Here is a 17,248-nt window from a genome sequence, read left to right as displayed (position 1 = left end):
CTGAGCGCGTAACCAAAAAACAATCAGGATATTCAATCAGAGCTAACAGAGGAGGTTATAAACACCGCCCAACCCTCCGCAAGAATAGTGATAGCAAACCCATGTCTATTGAAGCGACGATACAAGCCCCTTTCAGTCAATCTCAACCTTGGCCCTTACGGTCTGCAATACGAACTCCCACAGGTGGAACCACTCTCTCTACAGGATAAACGAGATGGAAAAAAGGGTAAAAATGTTCAGTCCATATAAGGTCAATAGTAGTAGTCCATCACAGATCCCAGTCTCACATAAGCACCCCCTCTCCGACAGTAAGTCCCAATACCGTTTCCTCCTAGAACACGATGAAGCTGCCGGGGGGGAAGAAATTGTTATTGCGGTTCGAGAGTGATTGAAGAGAGGCTCCGGGAACGGAGGGTCGAGTGGTTCCACCTTCGTCGGAAGAACTAGTAGATGTGGCAATGCAGTCACGATACCAAGGTTACATTCAGATATTCGGTTACTAACCAAGGGTTCCAACACTGCATCCAGCACGTGGCCATCATACACCGGCAAGGCATTTACCGTGAGAGGCCCCGCACGTTTGGGCTCTTGCAATGAAGCAGGGTCCGGTCTCAGGCGCTCAGTCCCAGCTGCACAAGCGGACATTCTGTGGATCAAAACCTCCACATGTGAATGTAGAGCCCCGATGGCCATGATGGGCCTATATTTAAGAGACACTCTCCCTCAATTGATTAGTTCAGTTGACAGTCATGGAAAATCATATTACGCCGCAGGAATAATAAACAGGGACAGCAATATTCATTCATTCATATTGCTGTCCCTGTTTATTATTCCTGCGGCGTAATATGATTTTCCATGACTGTCAACTGAACTAATCAATTGAGGGAGAGTGACTCTTAAATATAGGCCCATCATGACCATCGGGGCTCTACATTCACATGTGGAGGTTTTGACTGTGAACTGAACTAATCAATTGAGGGAGAGTGTCTCGTAAATATAGGCCCATCATGGCCATCGGGGCTCTACATTCACATGTGGAGGTTTTGATCCACAGAATGTCTGCTTGTGCAGCTGGGACTGAGCGCCTGAGACCGATAAACAATTGATGAAACATGAGCATACGGGCATAGCTTTTCATATAAACGTTGATCACACACGGATCAACCCAACCTCAAACTAAAAAGAGATCAGTAAACTGCATATTCACTATAATTATTGTACTCATGAAATTTGATAATCAGAGAACGAAGACAAAATCAAAATCAATATAAAAATCAGAAATATATATATATTGATTGGCACATGATCGAGACAGAAATAACTTAGCAAATCCCTGTTCCACTGATGTCTCTTACCAAAAGGACATGCAACTGGGTAAACTTCATCCCCATTGCCATCATGTGTTCAAAAATCCTGACTTTAGTCGGATGAATCGTGCTGCCTACATAACATAGGCCGCACGGGCAGGTCAGACAGTACACAGGGTAGGGGGTAGGACAGGTCAGAAATTTTCTAATACTCCTCGGGGTTCCTATCGATGGAATATCATATGAAAGGACCCTCTTACTACCTTTGCAGGCCTTACATTTCCCGCGTGGGAAAAACCCATTTAGTGAACTAAAGGCAGATCTGGAAGTTTCCGTGATAAGATGATTATGGACAAGGTCATTTTTCAATGACCTCGCCTTCCTGCAAGTAACAAGGGGGTTAGATGGCAAATCCCTCCCTATTATGCTATCTGTCTGTAAGATATGCCAATTCTTCCTCAAAATCCTCTTGAGATCACTCGCATTCTCAGAGTAGGTTGTTATTAGGCAGAATTTGTTTTCCACTGCTTGTGGTTCCCTCACTTCCTTGTTACTATTTAATAATAGGTCCTCTCTAGCCAGAGAGTTAGCTTTCTTAAATGCTTTGTCCAGGACTGTCTGGCTATACCCTCGCACCTTAAAGCGTCTCATGCTGTCTTTAGCAGCTACTTGAAATTATGCCACACTTGAGCTATTCCTCATTATTCTCAACAGCTCCCCATAGGGGATACTGTTGATAAGATTTACGGGATGGCTACTCGAGGCATGGAGCGGTTGTCTTGCGATAAAGTCTAGGATTCAGTATCCCCTCTTCCATATAACTATTCAGATCAAGATAGTTCACTGATTCAGAGCTAACTTCACCGGTAAACTCTAAATTGACTTCATTCATGTTCAATACCTTGATGAAATCTAATGCTGTTTCCAGTGAACCATTCCAAATAATGAACATGTCATCAATATGGAGGTCAGTAGGTCAGGAACGAAGTCGCTCCCGGTCCGGAAGCACTGTTGCGTTGCAAAAAGATTATTGCCACAATTATTTTCCTTTCGGTCTTTTTATTCATGTTATTCCAATCATTTCCATTTTTCAATTCGTTTTGGCACCTGAAATCCATTTTATGTATACACATCTGATGCTAAAGGTATGCCCATCCAGGCCTTTTCCATAAAGCAGGACATATACAAATTTCATCCTCAGTAGTGTGTCTTTCCCAATGCATTTCGGGCATCTTACTCGCCCTTCGTCAGGGGTTCACTATAAATATAAGCAATAACGTTAGACGTTTTGTTTGAGTTTATAAAACACTTTACATTTTAAACTTGTGGCATACTCATTGTAAATGCATTTATAAAACTGCTTCACTCTGCGTTTTCCCTCTAATAGCTAACAACATAAGGCCTAAATGTGATGTAACCCCTTTCTTCTCCCTTTCCATCTCACATTGTTAACCATATTAAAGCTGTGTGGAAATGTCTCCCCACTGTCTAAATTCATGAGTTACCCCATACGCGTTAAACCAAACATTTCAAAGACGCTCCCGTACTGTATTACGTATCCTGATCTAATTCCTCCTTTGTTGAGACGAACAACTATCAGCTCTCTCACACCTTCTTCCCTTTTAACTACCTATAAGGCTCCTCCCCATCTCGTCTGCGTCTTCCTACACTGCGAAACCCATAATCCACCGTGCAATAATACCAGAATCGCCTTTCCGTTACGACCGTGAGTGATCTACTAATGAGGACACCCGCACTAATTTACCCCGCCCACCCTTATGATATATCGTACTACGCCTGAGTTCAGATGTCAACATGAAACATGAGGTGTAAATAAAATGCAAACATACAATAAAAGTACAATTATTGCACACTTTACAAAATATAAGCTACTCCATATCAAGTCTCTTTTTGCAAAGTGATAAAAGCCATCAAAACAAAAGCGTCCATCACATGTATTGCGGCAGGAGCAGTTCAAACACGCTCCGCCCATGCTGAGGCAAACAAGGTTTTCAAGTGATCATCAATTTTTTCTGAGTGAGCCATGTACACCATGGGTGCTACTTCAAATTGGGCTGAAAAGTTAAATTTGGCGTAGGCTGGAATTTTTGCCATTGTCCACAGGTCATAATCTCTGTCTATGCGGTATTAAGATTTACATGGTTATTCATCATCCACATAGTCAATCACTAAGTTATAAATTGTAGAGTCGTCCAGCCCATCCATTTTTTAAATGATTTGAGTGTCATCTGCATGGTTGTTACAAGTGAGGTTGAATCATTTAATAAGGTTTGGTAAAAGGGATAGATAGATGTTGAATAAATGAGGGATATTATGGACCCCTGAGGGATACCACAGTATTGAGTGTGTGGAGCTGAAGTGAAACAAGATACCAGGAATAGATCACAGTCACAGCTTAGAGCCCAAGAATTCAATGGGCATTTGTTGAACACTCTTTCTCGCCTTTCACATATGTGTAAAGATGTGAACAGATTGCACAATTGTGCAGCATACGGAGTCATGTTGTTCTTAAGCCAGCAGCTTTTCATGACATTTCCTATTCCTCATACGTAAGTGTCTGTCACTACCTAAACCTACCAGCCAATCAGAAGCAATGTCAAATCGCAAAATCTCTAGGTTACATAATGGCATAGTACCATGATTAGCCTATTTAGCTGGAGTACAGTCATCACTGGTCAAATAAGACTTACATTTGGCTGACATTGCTCCAGCCTACTGAGGGGACTAGCTTGTTGTGAAATATAACCAGATGAGAAAATGCATCTTCTCTGGAGAGCTTTATTTTGTTTGCAGGAGCCGGATAGTTTGTTAACGCCTTAACTGCTTCGAACGTTCCGCTCCAGTGCGGAACGTTCTAAAAAACGGGCAGGGCCGCGTCGGCCAACGGACGTGCGCAGCACTACCGAGGTAGTTGGCCGACACCCGCAGCGAATGGGTTAACGTACCTGCTGCAGAGTGCTTAAAATACCCTAACTAGCAGTAGTGTGAATCTGAAATGACACAATATAGCCATCATTTCGAGAAGGGATGCATTAATGGACTAGCTATGCTTAAAAAATGGTTTAATATCTAGATAATCATTTCAAGGTCAATACACTGTTTCAAGGAGATGAATCCTCAAACATTGTCGAAACTAGAATTAGGGCATCTAACCCTGTAGGCATTTGCATTATAATTATACTCTCTAGACATCTTTGCACAACCTAGACTAAGGTTTTCTGATTTTTATATATTGTGATCTAAGATATCTGTAGTATGAATCTGCTTTTTCAAATGTATTGACTCCTTTGAAATTCTGCATTGTGTTTATCTAATTTATGGTTATAGCAATACACAGCAATTATGATGTCTGAGGTAATAATGCACATATTACTTTAATATTTGGGTTACCGATTTTATTGGTAGAAGTGTGGGAACGCTGGGAGATAGGATTATACGGTTCCTCCCAGATTCTGGAATTTTTCTACACATAAATATGAGGAAAATCTATGATTTAGACAAAGTTTGGTGTTTGCGGGGCATTCTGGGCAAGAAAAGTTATTGGGATCCACACAAGCCACACTGCCCATGACTACCCTAGGTGCCTTGTTTTCAGAAATGTCTGGGCCTGGCAGGTTTCCCTGGGTGCCTCTGAGCCCTGACCCAAATACTGCAGCTACCCAGCAACAAAATGGGTCACCTAGCAAAATCTTGAAGTTTCTGGCCATTCCTTTCACAGGAGATAAGGCAGCCACCCAAGTGGGTTATTATTGTATTTGGGAGAAGTGTAGAAACTTTGTGTAATAATACTGTGGGTCCACGCAGATTCCATTAGGGAGGTCTACTTTCACTTTTGTTTTACTGTGACATCAGCACGCACAGCGTGCTACACAATATAGCAAAACAAACTAAAATCAGACTCAAGGGAAGCATTTCCCTAGCATTTTGACTTTGATTTTGGAAAACAAAATGTCGTTTTTTGTACTAAAAACATATTCTTTTCCAGAACTATGGATGATCTTTTGAAGTCCACCGCACTGTTAAAGAAGTGCGGTGGTTGTCCTCTGCCCAAAAGCAGCTAAACCCCACTAAAACCATGCAGTCAGATGTCCTGTCCGGTACGAATGTACAACATGCTGCTGGGACATGATGGCCACATTGCATTGAACATCTTTGTTCCATGCCGTAAGGGACTTCTGCAGTTCCAGAAGGCCGCCAGGATTGTGGACGTTTCTGGGACCAGAGCACAGCAAAAATCACAGTGGCCAAATAAAGGTGTTAGCGGCTGCTCATGGCCAGGCACAAACTAGAGAATGTTTCAGCTGCCATATATGGTCTCCAGAGAAGAGGGCTAGCAAGAGACGAAAACATATTTAAAAGTACAGAGAAGATAGACAGATCTAGAAAAGGAGAAGACAAAGAGAGAAACAAAGGAGAGTAAATAGAAAAAGCAAAAGAGAGCAGGAGAGTAAGGGGAAGGTAGACAGAGGTAGCACCAAACAGAAAGGAGTAGTGGGAAAAGAGTACGAGAGGCAATAGGGACAGATATTAGGAGAGGAGAAGAGAAGAGAAAAAGTAAAATAGTGCCTCAAGGAGCAAAATGAGAGCTACATACATGTGGAGATTTGAAGAGGAATTTATAGCCTCTCCTGCTGGTACAGGTGGCCCACGGTGATTTAAATCACAGGGATTTGGTCAGAGTAGGGGATGTCTCTTTTCTGGCCTCTTCAGTCCATTTTACCTGGAAAAGTGGGGGAACTCTCATCTTACTGCTGCATCCCTTAGTTTTCACACTGTTGCTTCACATTTACGTACACTTGTTTTGCATGAAAACTGCTTTTAAAATTTGTCTGCTGCGATGTTTATTATCGCTGTTGTCCGATATTGTCATTGTAAAGGAGTTTTTTGTTGAATATCTTCAGGCAATTAGATAGAATGTAAATGTGTCAAAACAAATTGTGTTGAAATTACTTTAATACAAAGTGATGTTTGTTAATATGTGTATCACTGTGTGGTGTTAATTCTGTATATTTTTTCAGTATTCTTTTTTGGAGACACATTGCTGAAATAGCATTGACGTTCCCATTCGTAGACCTAATGTGGGTTATATTCTGCTCTTGTAGAGGTAATTCAAGAATGCCAGCTTCGGGTTTGGACCTGTGGTGACAGAACTACAAGTTGAAAAGTCACAATGGGGACTGGTCTTGAAAATGAGTAACTATTACCACAAGTGACCAGTTAACCCGCTCCCACTATCTGCATATTTATTGAATAGAATTTAGATTCATCCTTAAAATGTTTTCTGATTACTATTTTTGCATAAGTTGCGACTTTGGGCAGGTTTTTGGGCTTACACTGGTCTGTGTTGGGATAAATTGGGGCTTATACTTGAGTGGCTTTGGGCATGGGACGGGTCTAAAATTCTGGCTACACGGTCTGAGAGGCTGCAGTAGAACACAAGGGAATCAACTGACAGCTGCTCCTCTTGGAAGTACATGTTTACTGAGAATGTCAGACTTCATTCTCATATGGCTGAGAAAGATAGGCTGAATTTACAGAAAATATGCTCTTATTTTTGCTTCTGAAGCACCTTCCATAACATCTATTGGAAATAATGAGAAAACTGTTTTCTCTCAAACATGAATCATTACATCCCAGCAGAAAGCTTTCTCACTGAGTAAAATCAACTTAGAACACATAACAAATCCTACAATGAGTATGGTAACATCAACAAATGATTTATATTATAACTAAAATCTGTTATCACCCTTTGTACGTTCTTCTTTTTGGTACCCTCAAAACCTGCCTTTCACTGCAATGCATTTTTCAGTGGGGTGCTATCATGTATATTGGTCCCAAGATGGCTGCCAGCTCTTTCTGGTTGAAGTGCTGACAGACAATCAGATCTCACCAGGAGATCTGTGCCTAGGCTCCCCCAAGATATACAAATGTCTTTTTCCTATGATATCTCGAAAACTAATGAACGGATGTACACCATTTAACAAAAAGGGCCCTTTTTGGACCTAGAGCTAGCTATCTGCCAAATTTGGTGTAATTCCGTTGAGCCTTTCCCGCTGTCGTCGTGTCTCAAATCTCTATGGGAATTAACATGGGAAACACACTTTTTTTTACCTCCTCCTGATGGATCACCCTGAAACTTTCCATGTACAATTAAAATCAGGAGGGTACAATTTTGTGGAACATTCTGTGACGGTTCGTCAAACGGCCAAAGTTCTAAGCAAGTTAAAAAACGCTTTTCCAATGGAAACTAGGTCCTAACTATAACTACCTACTGCGCTGCAAGTGGTTAATATGTACCCAGTAGAAGGCAATTCGCCAAAATGCGTGAGTCCTTTCTTACAGATGGAATGCATATATATATAGTGGCCGTAGCTATGCTGGTTCTGCTGTTGCAGTGTTTGGTATCTCCAAGGGATTGCATTTTGCTTCGGCCCGCCTCGGAGTGCGGACCAAGGACACGACTGCTGCTGCTGTTCGTGATTTCACGAAGAGCCAGGACCCATTGTGATGCCGACTCGCTGCCCGCCTGCCACCCGCATCAGAGGCTGGAACGTCAAAAGGGGACCCGAGGGAACCCGAGGACATGGATTCTAAAACAGGACTGTCCATTTTTAATCACCACACCTTGCCCTGAATATCCAAATGCTCATTAGGGCTTGATAACAGTTTTGCCTCCCCCACGAATTACCTACCACTGAGCGGTGAACTCTCGGACCTGTAGTCAACACACGAGACTACAAGAGGGTGTGCCATTGGATGGATAGGGGTGGAGCACTTTAAACCAACAGAAGTGCAGCAGGACAATTATAAGGGTGGGTGGATCGGTATCATGTTCGCAGGGGCATCTGAGGAAGGCAATGTTCGCCGAAATGCATTATGCCAGACTGTCCAATTAAAGGCTCCCAAAGGAACTCCCCTGTGTGACCTCTTGCTTTTCTGTAATGGAGGAGTCTTGTTTGTGTGTATATATATATATATTCACTGAAAAAACCATAGGTTTTACACACGTTATAGTTAGGAAGTAGCATTTACAAAACCTATGAAAATCACTGAAAAAACCATAGGTTTGACACCAGTTATAGTTAGCTGGAAATTCTACTGATATAAAACCAATGAAATTCCACGTTATAGTTATTTGGACTCACTATAACTTGCGCGTGTAATGCACTGCTGATGACGTCACAAATTACATCACTCATGACATCACTGATGACACCATCCAGTGAATGTGTGTCTTTCTGAAAAATAAACATGTGTTATATATGTATATATTATTGAATATCTTAGTGAATACATATATTAGTGAGTAATGCTTAAATATTTAAATATATGTATTAGTGTTTCACTTTTGTGTATAAGTGGCTGCATGGGTTGATGAGTAGGTACATGTGTATGTATATAGGTTATTAGATGTTTTTCTTAGTATCAGTATGAGTGTTTGCATGGTTTGGTGGGGGTATTACTTAGTACATAGATGCAAGAATGACTGAGTCTCTGTTTGTATGTGTTTTGAAGACAGCATATGTGCAGGACTGTATGTGTGGATGAGTGTGTATATGTCTGTGTTAGTGAGTGAATGACTCTCTTATTAGTGTCTTTGTCAGTAACTACATATGTTTTAATGTAGTATATGTGAATATTGATGTATATAAGCGAGTATATGTGAGAGTGAGGTATTGTAAGAGTTCCTGTTTAAATTAGTATGTGTTTCTATAAGTGATTTTTTAAGAGAGTAAGTATGTGTAAGTTTCCTTAGAAGTAAAGTGGTAGTGTGTGTATAGCTGTTTATGCAAATAAATGGATGTTCAATAGTTTATTTTCATGTGTGAGTATGTGTGTGAATAACTTTTGGCTGACTGTCGGTGTGTAACAGGATGTGTAGGTGTATCACTACATATGATTAGTGAATATATGTATGAGTGACTATATAGAACTGTTGGTGAATTAGTGCATGTGTATATAGATGGTGGAATTATTGAATTGGTTGTTGTAACTGGTATGGGTATCTCCATTTTTTTGAAAATTTTAGTTTCTATTTTTGAATATGTGTTTCAAGGGTTAGATTACAGTGAAAGGAGGTCTGTCACTGTGTCACAAGGATGGTGTCATCAGTGATGTCATGAGTGATGTAATATGTGACGTCATCAGCAGTGCATTACACGCGCAAGTTATAGTGAGTCCAAATAACTATAACGTGGAATTTCATTGGTTTTATATCAGTAAAATTTCCAGCTAACTATAACTGGTGTCAAACCTATGGTTTTTTCAGTGAATTTCATAGGTTTTGTAAATGCTACTTCCTAACTATAACGTGTGTAAAACCTATGGTTTTTTCAGTGAATTTCATTGGTTTTTAAAATGCTAATTCAGAAATATCTCGTGTATACAACCTATACTTTTGTCAATAAAGTTCTGGCAATAGTTTTTTTCGGAAACAAGCCGTTTTCTTCACTGTTCAAGTTCCATAGAGACTCCTTGTAAAGCGATACAGAATCAGAAAGTCTGTACCTTGCCTTTTTTTCAACGCATTCAAATTTGTCTGTAAATAAAAATAGCCTTTCTAAACTTTCGTGCACGACCCGGTGTGCGCACTCTCGGCAACAGTTCTCAATAAAATGGATAGCGCATTTCTAGGCTTTCGTGCGCGACCGACTGCGCGCACCCGCCTATATATTTCGTGAAAACTTTGCAATCTGAACTTATTGAATTTCTTCATAGACCCATCAAAGAACTTATAATACGTCAAAGAGACTAAACCTAGGCTTCTTTTTTAATATTATGAACATTTTCATTAAATGGAGCCGAATGTCTTTTTAAACTTTCGTGTGTGACCGAATGTACACACCTTGGTATTTTAAAAAAATATATAAAAGGTTTTATACTTTAACAATTGTATGCTTGAATCGAGCTCAGAAGATATATTAAATCCGGATATGTTTGGATTTACTCCTTTTCACATTTTGAAACTTCGCTGAATTAGAACGCTACTTCCAAATGGCGTACGTGACCAGATACTATCACCGCGTACACGTCCTGAGACGCGCATGTGAAGTCATGTGACTTGAAAACAACACTTCCAATTGGTTCTTAGTAGTTTCTATTCTGCAATTTACACGGAGCACTCCACCCACTTCTCTCACTATCTTTTCTACTCTCAAAAGAGAACAACGTTCAACACCCTTCGGAAGACTTTGCTGAAATGGCTGCCGCCCCGCATTCATCTTCCGAATCTGAAGGAAATGAGCGACTACCTTTAAAAAGAAAAAAGGAATCTTTTATTTGGCAATTTTTCAATTATCCTGAAGAACAAAAGAAAGTAAATGCGCCAAAAGTTACCTGCACGATATGCAATTCGGTTCTCTCAAGAGGAAATCCAAGAAAAAAATATTCCTTTTCCATACATACCATGGTGCGGCATGTCAAACAAGTGCACCCTGTGGAATTTGCACAGGCATCGACAAGAGCCCTGGCCACGCTATTACCATCAGAGGTGGCCAGCACATCTTCTGGTGGACGACCTGTATCTCCATCGAGTGCTGTGATGGACTTGAGACCATATCTTGCAAAGGTGCACATGAAATGCAACGAGTGTGGAGAAATTCTTCTGTACGGAGAGCAGAGCCTCATTCTTACTAAACTAAAAATTGAGAGTCATGAATGCCCTGAGAAAAGATAAATTTCTTCATTTCATTTTGATCCTGTGTCACACATGAAAATGTTGTTGCAAGTTAAAAAAATCAAAAACAACATAACACTTGTTTTAAAAAAAAAAAAAAAAAAGTTCTTTTCAGAACTAACTCATTCTACCAAAAAGATCTCCAGGAGCATATTATAAAGGGGGTTTATCTCCGCTTTTTTGGCTTTCGTTCGTGCGCGACCGTGTGCGCGCACCCGCCTATATATTTCGTGAAAACTTTGCAATTGCAACTTATTAAATTTCTTCATAGACCCATCAAAGAACTTATACTACGTCAAAGAAACTAAACCTAGGCTTCTTTTTTATTATTATGAAAATTTTTAAATTAAATGGAGCCGAATGTCTTTTTAAACTTTTGTGCGTGACCGAATGTACACACCTTGGTATTTTTAAAAAAAATATAAAAGGTTTTATACTTTAACAATTGTATGCTTGAATCGAGCTCAGAAGATATATTAAATCCGGATGTGTTTCGATTTACTCCTTTTCACGTTTTGAAACTTCGCTGAATTAGACCGCTACTTCCAAAAGGCGTACGTGACCAGATACTATCACCGCGTACACGTCCTGAGACGCGCATGTGAAGTCATGTGACTTGAAAACAACACTTCCAATTGGTTCTTAGTAGTTTCTATTCTGCAATTTACACGGAGCACTCCACCCCCTTCTCTCACCATCTTTTCTACTCTCAAAAGAGAACAACGTTCAACATCTTTCGAAAGACTTTCTTTTCACGCTATAATGTGAAATACTGAGATTGTTACAGGATTTTCTATCAAATATGTGTTCCCATTTCTGTTGAAGCACTAACACCGTGGAAAATTCCACCGATAGCAGTGATATTTTTAACGCCGAGCACCGGCGATTTTTATCACTTAGAAGCCTTCCTATTATGAAGGTTTATCTCCTAAGTCTCTGATTCTCAAACTGTGCAACGCGGCTCCCCTGTGTGCCGTAATAAGGGCCTAGGGGCGCCGCGCACACTCTAGTGTGACTAACCATCCATAAATTCCACGGACATCTCTACCCTGTTATCTGCAATTGTGAACATCAAAAGGAGCTGCGCTACGCCCCTGTAAGAGGCCTCACTCCCACTGCTGCAACGGCTTGGCAGTCCTCCAGATGCACAGGAACAGCCCCTCCGATCCATTGAAGTTCTGTGTCGGTCTCAATACCACTTACGAAATGAAAATAAGCACTGAAGAATATTTATGCTGTAGCAGGAGGAGTACTACATGCTTGCAGAATGCATTCTATTACCTATAAAAAAGTGAAACACCCACGCTACAATCATATACAATACTTCCTCTAAAGAAGCCTGTGAATAACTTTAAAACATCAGGTTAACCTTTTTTTACTCTCTCATCATTGTTAAAGATAAGTATTTACAATACTATATTAAACAATGCCATGGTTGTTGCTTTTTAATTTTAAAAATCTTGCAATCTTTCACAAACCCAATACTCATGGCTTCTTTTTCGTGACAAAAATATTGCAATATTACATACCTACATAGAATAACAGAAAAAACATAAAACTACAAAGGCCAAACAGTCTACTAAACGCGGATTTGTAACCTATGGGGCAGATTTATGTTAACTACTTCATACCCAGATATGCACCAGTTAATGTGCACCACAGTATGCTAGTGCTCCGTTACCCATGGTGTGCCACATTTGAAATGTGGCGCACCGTGGTACAAAAACACCATACATGCGTAGCACATCTGTGCTGAAAAAGTAATACATTGCTAGAGTTGCATCGCAACTGTGATGCAGCTCCAGCAAGGCTCACCAATGCACTATATTCACAATGCTGCGTCAATACCTACGCCTGCTTCAAGCACATGCACAGTTTTGAAACAGCATGGGCCTGAAAGTCACTGAGTGAAATATCATACATTACAGTCAGCCACTTTCAAGACGCATTCCTTCAGAGGAACACTTACCGTTTATTAGAGGTAGATCGTCCGACTCAACCGGAGGACACCCCTAATAAAAAAGACATATATATAAAATGTGGACTAGCCGCTGTATCGTGCTAGCAAACTTTAACTTAAAAATCGTTAGAAAAAACAAAAGGAATCGAGCAAAATCAGTAGGCCACTGATAGGATCTCTTTTTGACCTCGCTAAAATAGAAACATTAGGAACAACCCCTCATGAGAAATATGAAACTAGTGAGAGAAACCGAGCTCGACGCCATGATGGCTGCAAGATAGCTTGGCTCCGCCGCCCACCCCGCCCAAAATAACGACAAACCCTATGCAAATATTATAAATAAATACAACACACCAGCAAAGTAACAGGGTAAAACGTTTTATTAAATAACTATTTACATGGCAGCCTGCTGCAACATGAAAACAACACTTCCAATTGGTTCTTACTAGTTTCTATTCTGGAATTTACACGCAGCACTCCACCCACTTCCCTCACTATCTTTTGTACTCTCAAGAGAGAACAACGTCCTACATTTTTCGGAAGACTTTGGTGAAATGGCTACCGTATCTCATTCATCTTCCGAATCTGAACAAAATGATCGACTACCTTTAAGAAGAAAAAAAGAATCTTTCATCTGGCAATTTTTCTCTTATCCTGAAGATCAAAAGAAAGTAAATGCACCAAAAGTAACCTGCACGATATGTGACTCGTTTCTCTCAAGAGGAAATCCAACAAAAAAATATTCCTTTTCCATACATACCATGGTGCGGCATGTCAAACAAGTGCACCCTGTGCAATTTGCAGAGGCATCGACAAAAGCCCTGGCCACGCTATTACCATTAGAGGTGGCCAGCACATTTTCTGATCGACGACCTGTATCTCCATCGAGTGCAGAGATGGACTTGAGATATTTAACTATATATGGTCTATAACCTATGTTTTTTTCAGTGAATTTTCAAGGTTTTGTAAATGCTAATTCCTAACTATATATGGTCTATAACCTATGGTTTTTTCAGTGAATTTGCTCCGCCGCCCACCCCGCCCAAAATAACGACAAACCCTATGCAAATATTATAAATATATACAACACACCAACAAAGTAACAGGGTAAAACGTTTCATTAAATAACTATTTACATGGCAGCCTGCTACAACATCGATCCAAATGCATGACACTGTTCCTGTCAAGGTAGCATAGCTTGCGGCCTAGGGGTGGAGGACCGTTGTGCAAATACCCCGGGGAGGACTCTGGATATGCTTGGTCCCTGAGATTCTTCGATGTCACTGCCTTCCACAAATGGCATAAGTCCTGGATGTTCGGTGCCATACTTGAGGGTTTGACCTAAAGACACGTCCTGCGGTGCCCTGGTGCAACCATCACATATACCTCCGCCAGGAGACGGCGTGGGGTGCACTGGAAGGGAGAGGCGGCACGAACGAGCCTCCCCACCTCCCCAGGTGGAGGTTTCTCAGCTACACCCCTAAAGACACGTCCTGCGGTGCCCTGGTCCAACCATCACATATACCTGCGCCAGGAGACGGCGTGGGGTGCACTGGAAGGGAGAGGCGGCGCGAACGAGCCTTCCCCACCTCCCCAGGTGGAGGTTTCTCAGCTACACCCCTAAAGACACGTCCTGCGGTGCCCTGGTCCAACCATCACATATACCTGCGCCAGGAGACGGCGTGGGGTGCACTAGAAGGGAGAGGCGGCGCGAACGAGCCTCCCCCACCTCCCCAGGTGGAGGTTTCTCAGCTACACCCCAGCGCTTCACTGATCTCCTTGTCCTCAGTCAAGCATCAATAGTAAGATTTTCATAGGTGAGTGTAGGTTCATAGTTTGCCATCCACAGACTAAAAGCCTGGAGTGGGAGTGAAAAAACCATACCTAGGTAAGAAGGAACGCAGAGGCTGTAGGAAGGACTCTGGATATGCTTGGTCCCTGAGATGCTTCGATGTCACTGCCTTCCACAAATGGCATAAGTCCTGGATGTTGGGTGCCATAGTTGAGGGTTTCACCTAAAGACACGTCCTGCGGTGCCCTGGTCCAACCATCACATATACCTGCGCCAGGAGACGGCGTGGGGTGCACTGGAAGGGAGAGGCGGCGCGAACGAGCCTCCCCCACCTCCCCAGGTGGAGGTTTCTCAGCTGCACCCCAGGGCTTCACTCGACAAGATGAGTTGCGCCCGCTCCTGCGGCACAATGCCTCGCTCGGCCAGCTGAATTACGCCTGCTCTTGCTATTACAGCGTCTCACCCGCCATCCGGCTGAATTGCACCCACTCTTGCGGTACAGCGACAGGCGGCTGCCACGGAGCTCAGGAAATGGCGGTCGGCTCCACAGACTTGGGCCTGGCCTGCAAGGATGGCTCTGGACAACCCTGGAACTCGGACGCTTGACTGCTACGGCATGGGCCCCATTCCCAAAAGCATCCCATCAGCCTTGAAGATTCTACAAGAGTCACCGGGGCCCCCGACTCCCCCGACTCCCGCAGAGTTCCGGTGGGGAGCTTCTGCCATGATTGCTCGCAGAATGGCCACGACGTAGCCACGGGATGGTGGTGCTCTCATGCTGACGCCAGCTTCAGTCTGAAACTTCCAGAAACACTGTAGACTACCAATTCAATCAGTTCCGGTGGAGCCCCAACGACGTATCGCGTTGTTGCATAATGCGTCATATGACACGCCGCGTTAGCGCACCCGGAAGTGCTCCGGTGCGCGAGACGCGAAGCGCAGCTTCCCGGAAGCAATCCGGGGCGCGGCGCGGAGCGCGTAACGTAAGCATAACAGGTCATGTGACTTGTTAATAAAACTTTTCATTGGTTTAGAAATATTTTTTGTCCCAAATGATGAAAACCCCTCGTTGTTTCCTCTTGGCTCCTGCCCCCTCCCCAAGTCTTGCTCGGCCAGCTGAGTTTCGCCCACTCTTGCGGCCTACGACATGGATACGCCGGGGCGTTATGGATCAGTATGAGCAAATATACACTTGGGGATTCACAAGCAACAACAAGCCTTTGTATTTGGGGCTCTAAATCAACAACAGTGACAGAGAACAGAACTGAACTAAGCACTCCGGGGCTACGTTTAAACGTAACATCATCTCCCCAGAGGTACATCACCTTACACACACATGCACTCTGATCTCCTTGGCCTCAGTCAAGCATCAATAGTATGATTTTCATAGGTGAGTCTAGGTTCATGGATTTCCATCCACAGACTAAAAGCCTGGAGTGGGAGTGAAAAAACCATAACTAAGTAAGAAGGAAGGCAGAAACAGAATCTTCCTCTGCAACATCCGGCTCTGCATCGCTACTTACTTATAAATGCAGAAAAAACTCAATTAACACAAGGGCTCTTTTCAGTGCCACCTTATATCAAAGCACTCAAACTTCTGATTTATCTCCATTTTCACACTCTTGTAAATAGGTGTGCGCGCCCGAGTGCGCGCACCCCGCAACTTTTTTAAAAAAAAAATATATATTTTCGCCTTTAAGGACCTTACTGCACACCCTGAGAAAACCTACGCAGCAAAACAATCTCTACCTTCTCCCCTTTCCATGTTCCAACGCTTTGAAATGAACAATATATTTACTCGCAGTGACAAAATGGCGGTCAACACTTCCTGATTTCCTTCGAATCGAACGTTAACAGACGTCACGCAGCAAAAAAAAAAATCCGCTCGCGCGCAGCCGCTTGAGTGCGCGCACCCATCCGCGCTTATAGATATATAATTGACTTTAACTTTAATTTTCTCAGCAACTACTGAACGGATTTACACCATTCCAAAAAAAGCGTAATCTGCGAGCCGGACTCTACAGTTTTGCCAAATTTCTTATAAATCCATTCAGCCGTTCGACCTGTAGCCGTGTCTAAACGTCCTATGGAAAATAACATGGAGAAAACACGTTTTGGGACCCCCCTTTTATCTCAGCCCCCACTTCACCAATCCCCCCCAAACTTTCAGGGAAGGAGCGCAGCGGACCGAGCCATCTTCTTTGAGAAATTCGCAAAGATTCATCCACCAGGGCCAAAGTTAATCCAAATAGAATGTTGAGGATTTCCTATGGAAACTAGGTCCTAACTATAACTACCTACTGGCGACCGCCAGTAGGTAATATATATGTGTGTGTGCGTGTATATATATGTGTGTGTGTATATATATATATATATATATATATATATATATGCTTTGCAGAAAGATGCTCCTTCCGACTGCTGGGGACCCACTGGAAGTGGCCCACACGCCAGCGGGGTGCGCCGGGAAAATCAAATCCTTAGAACGAACA

The sequence above is a fragment of the Lissotriton helveticus genome, chromosome 2_1 (genome assembly GCF_964261635.1).
Source record: "Lissotriton helveticus chromosome 2_1, aLisHel1.1, whole genome shotgun sequence".
In the NCBI taxonomy this organism is placed as follows: domain Eukaryota; kingdom Metazoa; phylum Chordata; class Amphibia; order Caudata; family Salamandridae; genus Lissotriton; species Lissotriton helveticus.
Note: the sequence above shows the minus strand (reverse complement) of the source record.